Source organism: Heterodontus francisci, unplaced genomic scaffold, assembly GCF_036365525.1.
Source record: "Heterodontus francisci isolate sHetFra1 unplaced genomic scaffold, sHetFra1.hap1 HAP1_SCAFFOLD_550, whole genome shotgun sequence".
NCBI classification, from domain to species: Eukaryota; Metazoa; Chordata; class Chondrichthyes; order Heterodontiformes; family Heterodontidae; genus Heterodontus; species Heterodontus francisci.
In genome coordinates, this window is record NW_027140873.1 from 604,486 (window position 1) to 610,427 (window position 5,942).

The window sequence follows — 5,942 nt, forward strand, 5'->3', positions numbered from 1 at the left end:
AATAGTGTAGGATTAGTATAAATGGGTGGTTGCTGGTCGGCACAGACTCGGTGGGCCGAAGGGCCTGTTTCAGTGCTGTATCTCTAAATAAATTTTAAAAAATTAATGCCTAAGGCACATAAAATCTTCCCAACAAGGTAATCACTATCAGTGTCCATTGTCATCAGAGAAGGATCGACAGTGGCCTAACCTCAGAGTCAACGATACCGAAAAAAAAACCTTTCTCCGTCCTCACCCTCCAGGTCTTACTCAACCCTGAGCCTGCAGTTTGTTTCGATGGGGCGTCACCAAATTTATTCTCTCCAACTCTCTAGCCGAGGTCTCAGCCTCCTACGCCATTACAGTGGTTGAAATTGTAGCCGCAGTAACGGTACCTGGGAAACCAATTGCCCGACCTCGAATGACTGTTCTCCAGTCCACATTAACGGGCTACACTCCCTGTGATGGGATCTCTGAATAAATCCTACCGCTATTCCCATCCCAGCTGTGCTGTCCCCGGTCTGTTCACCGATCAGCTCCAGTCCTGAACATAGAATCGCGCTGCCTCTTCCGACCCTATATCTCATTAATTCTTAAATTACACGCAGGAAGTTCAGTTCACTGTGTTGGCTGGTCAGCCATTATCCAGAGAGCGTCTTCAGCAGGTATGATCGAATTGCCATTATGGAGACGTGACAAAGGAAAAACAAAGGAAACTCCAAGGTATTGAGCGAGGAAGGGGTTGTGTGGGCGGGGGCGGGGGCGGGGGGGTGTGGTGGCGGTTGGTAGGGGGGCAAGTTGGCTGTGGTCGATTGGGAAACTACATTAAAATATATGATGACAGACAGGTATGCCAAATAGACACAAGTTTTCCCTCTGGCTAATAGGTTGTGTCCAGGATGTGGGGTATGGCTGACCATCACAGATGGCCCCGCATCATCAAGCATCGACCGCTGCTGGGGCCATTAATGAAAGCAGACACCACCAGTCTGGCAGAACCATCAAGTTGGAAGTTTGTGTCGAGGGGAATGGAATCTCTCACTGTTGTCCACCTCATGGACTTATGCTAAAGGATTATCGATTGGAAAGTGGAGGACAGACAACAACGGAAAAAAAAAGGGAGCTCCCCGCTCGCTATCACGTTCAGGGGAAGTCTAATCCTGGGACTTCTTCACTGGGGGAAAAAGTTGACAAAGTGGAAGAAAAGTGTGATAAAATGATGGTTATGCTTATGACCTCACGCCTAGCCAGGGGATAGATGGGAGTTCCCGTTTCTGTTGCTACCGTATTTAAAGAATTAATACGTGATTTACATTCCTCTGAGGCACAAAAAATAAGAGATAAGGTGATCCAACCAGTATGAACATGCAAGATTGGAAATTATATTAGATTAAAGGAAGAGGCCCCAGCTATTCACAAGTTGCCAAAAATGTACTAAGCCTGAGGATTGGGAACATTTTCGTACTTAACAAAGAAAGAGCAAGCAACTGGTAAGAAAGAAAAAAATAGAATATGAAAGTAAACTAGCGAGAAACATAAAATGGACTGTAAAATCGTCATTAGGTATGTAAAAAGGAAAGGATTAGCAAATACAAATGTGGGCCCATTACAGACAGAGACAGGGTAACTTATAGTGGTGAATAAGGAACTGGCAGAGAAACTAAACAATACATTAGGTTTGTCTTCAGGGAGGAAAATACAAAAAAAAAACTCCATAAATACTAATAATAAAGAGCGAGAATCGGGAACTGAAAGAAATTAGTGTCAATAAAAAAAAAGTAGTACTGGAGAAATAAATGGGACTGAAAGCTAATAAATCACCTGGACCTGATGATCCAGTGCTTGGGCCCCAGATATTCACAATATTTATCAATGATGTGGATGTGGAGACCAAATGTAATATTTCCAAGCTTGCTGATGACACAAAAATAGGTGGGAATGTGAGATGTGAGAATAATGCAAAGAGGCTTTAGGGGGATTAGACAAGTGAGTGGGCAAAAAAATTGACAGTTGGAATATAATGTGGAAAAAGGTGAAGTTATCCACTCGGTAGGAAAAGAGAAATGGAGAGTATTTCTTAAATGGTGAGAGATTGTTGATATCCAAAGGTACTTGGGCATTCTTGTTGATAAGTCACTGAAAGCTAACATGTAGGTGTAACAATCAATTAGAAAGGCAAATGGTATGTTGGCCTTTATTGTAAGAGGATTTGAGTACAGTTGTAAAGAATTTTTGCTGCAATTGTATAGAGCCTTGGTGAGACAGCACTGGAGTATTCTGTAGAGATTTGGTCTCCTTCCGTAAGGAAGGATATATTGCCAAAAGGAAGTGAGAGGAAGAGTCACCAGCTGATTCCAGTGATGGCGGGACTGTCCAATAAGGAGAGAATGAGAAGATTAGGCCTATATTCTCTGGAATTTAGATGAATGAGAGGTAATCTTATTGAAGCATCCAGAATTCTTACAGGACTCGACATGTTTGAAGCAGAAAGGTCACTGCCTCTGGCTGGGGTGGAGGTGTATAGAACCAGGGACACATTCTCAGATAAGGAGGTGGGCCATTTAGGACTGAGATGAGGAGGAATTTCTTTTCTCAGAGAGGGGTGAATCTGTGGAAGGCATTCTCTACCACAGAGAGCTGTGGAAGCTCATTCACTGAGTATGTTCAAGACAGCTGTTGTTAGATTTCTAGACATTAAAGACATCAAGTGATAAGGGGATAGTGCAGGAGAATGGCATTAAGGTAGAAGATCATCCCTGATCTGGTTGAATGGCGGAGCAGACTCAAGGGGACAAATAGCCTAATCACGCTCCTATTTCCTATGTTACTCACTGACCAGGCGATCCCTTCTTATGCATTATTTTCCCATGAAAGCCTATGGAGATCGAATCATGCAATTTTTTGAAGTGCCCAACAACAAAAGATTTCATTGAACCATCTGGCCGCCCAAGCCAAGCCAAACCCGCAAGATCTCTGACTTCCCATTCTCTGACATCTCTTAAGCATTTGAATGTTAGTGCCTGGCCAAAACAGTCAAAATATGGTGTCCTTGGCACTCAGTTGTTGTATCTCAGCTCCAACTCACATCTGGGCTTCTGAAATCCTGCAAAGGTGCCTATCTGTGAACAGTGGTATTTTAACAGATAATCTCCTGTATCTGTGTTCATTAACAGTGGTGCTTCCAGTAGTGAGTCTCCTGCATCTGTTGTTATGACTGAGGCAGGAAGAGTGCATTGTTTACTCTAGTTCCACTCCTCTTCTTATAACAAAAAGAAATGGAAGCACTTGTAAAACCTTCACACTTGGCAGAGTGAAATGCCATTGTTAGATGTGTTTCATTGCAAAATGTGGAAAAAAAACAGATGATGGAAAAAAATGAAAACAACATTTTCACACTCGTACTCATTCTTTTTACCTGTAGTTAATACAATTCTGCTTTGTACCATCTTTGAATTCATATAATATAAACAAAGTTAGATTCTAGAAAAAGTGTCAGCAATTACATTATTTTTGCCCGAAATGTGGATAATCTTTACACGATAAGGTGGCAATAGTAAACTCCATCGGAATTGTCTGGCATTCTGTTTTTAAATTTTTCCACAAAGGCTAGGGGCTAATGATTAGTATATTCTGGTGTCTCTCCGTAGTCGTGGTGAATAGACTTCAAAAAGCTTAAAGCCAATAATAAACTTAGGTGTTCTTCTTCCACTGTTTTATCTTTTTTGAGGTCGATTTAGCTTTTTGGAAAAATATCCCACTGACATTTACATACCTGATCCATCGATTTGCAACAGGTTTGCACCAGCCCCACGTCACTAGCCTCAATCGTTACCTTGCAGGGCTTAGTGAAATGTGAAGCAGCCAACACTGTTTCATTAGTCAAAATGGCTTACAGATTCTCAAAAGATGCTTGGCACTCTCATGACCACACTACCTTGGTTTTCTTGTTCTGTACCAAATCTGTCAGTGGAGCAACTATAGTATTAAAATCTGGTACAAATGTTCAGTAGAAACCACACATCCTCAAAAACCTCATGATTTCTCACTTTGTCTTAGGGCTAAGACAGTCCACCAGTGCTTGTACTTCTGCTGTTCTTGGCAACACTTCTCCTTGCCCTACTGTATATAGATAGGTTACTGCCGCTTTTGCAAATGCACTTTTGGTAAGTTTTATAACTAAATCAGCCAATTGTAATTTTCTAAACAGAGCTTCTAGATGTTTCAAGTGGTCCTTCGAAGTGTCAATGTATATTAGCACATTATCAAGGTAAACTATACAGTCAGGAACACTGGCTATCACTTGGTTCATTGCCTTTTTTATTCCGAATGGTATCTCTTGGTATTGAAAAATACCGTCTGGTGTGAGAAAGGCTGATATTTCTTTAGATTGGGTGTTAAAGGAACTTGCCAGCTTCCCTTTAGCCAATCTATTTTTGTAAGAAACGTGGCATTGCCCAATGTGTCAATACAGTCTTTCAAGTATAGAATTGGGTAAGAGTTTCACTTTGTTACTGTTCTCTATATGCGTTCTTACCAATGGAGGGAGTAAGTTTTTAAATTCTTCCAGGAGAATTAGTTCCAAACATTTCTCATACGTGGACTCTACCTTTAGTGTCCATATACAACGATCAAAATTAATTTGCTTTACCTCTCAAATTCTATAAACGTCTGCACAATCTCCGGTGGTTCCAAAATTTCTGCTGGTACGCTTCAGGAACTAACTCATATGCAGGGAGAGTAACCTTTTTTTGCCATCACATAACCTGCAGAAGCCTCCTCAGAAATCATGGCATAAATTTCATGAGCTATGCCCATCAACCTGCTTTGCATAAGCAGTATCCAGCTTTCCTTTGGCCACTTCATCTGTTTGGCTACCTTTTCAAAAGAAATGAAAAATGCCTCTATGGCTCTTTCCTCAAACTTAGGTAGTGCTTCCACAAATTTAAACAGCTCTTCACTGGGCCCTGGCTGGGGTCTGATCTTTACCCACCAAAACCTGCACTGGAGTCAAGACCACCCCTTTGTTTTAGTTCCATTGTTTTTTTAATTTGAATTTTCTTTCTCTTTGTCTTTCCCTTTCCCTTTCCTCAAGTTCAAGTTTATTCATTTTCAATTCTCTTATAGGTTCAAATTTCTGTTCAATTCTGCCGCATTTTTGTTTTTCTGTTGCAAAGTAAAATTTTCCACTTCTTTTTATTTGTCAAGTTTAAGCTGCTTCATGAATTTTAGCTAATTCTACTGAATTACCTTCTGGTTTACATTCTTCTTCTTCCAACTGCAAAAGTAGTGCTATTACTTCAATAAAAGCAAAATACTGTCGATGCTGGAAATCTGAAATAAAAACAAGAAATGTTGGAAATGCTCAGCAGGTCTGGCAGCATCTGTGGAGAGAGAAGCAGATTTAACGTTTCAGGTCAGTTCTGAAGAAGGGCCACTGACCTGAAACATTAACTCTGCTTCTCTCTCCACAGATGCTGCCAGACCTGCTGAGCATTTACAGCATTTCTTGCTATTACTTCAATGATATCTGATTTCTTAGTTCCTGGTTTTAACTCTGATGCCAACAGGTCAGCTAAATCCTTTCGGCTAACCTTGGTTAACGTTCTCAAATTAAGCAGAGAAACATCCTCCTTCTCCAGAAAGGTCACAGCTACTAATGAAGACATTCCTGTGGTGTAGACGTTACTAAATTGCACAAGAAACCTGGTTTTGTTTTGTTTTTACTTTTTTTCTTTTCAATTATTGCACATCATTGGCGTTGGGTTTATCCCACAAAGAGCCCCCAAATATATGTTACAAACGAGGCAAGATGAGTGCACTGTTTATTTTAATTCCACATCTCCACAGTTCACAACATATATATATTTCCAATTATGGATACAGTCAATTATGGACTCTATTTTCTCCCAGATGAAAACACACCCACCAGGTTTCTGTAACAAGCAACAAAATTATCAGTTCTT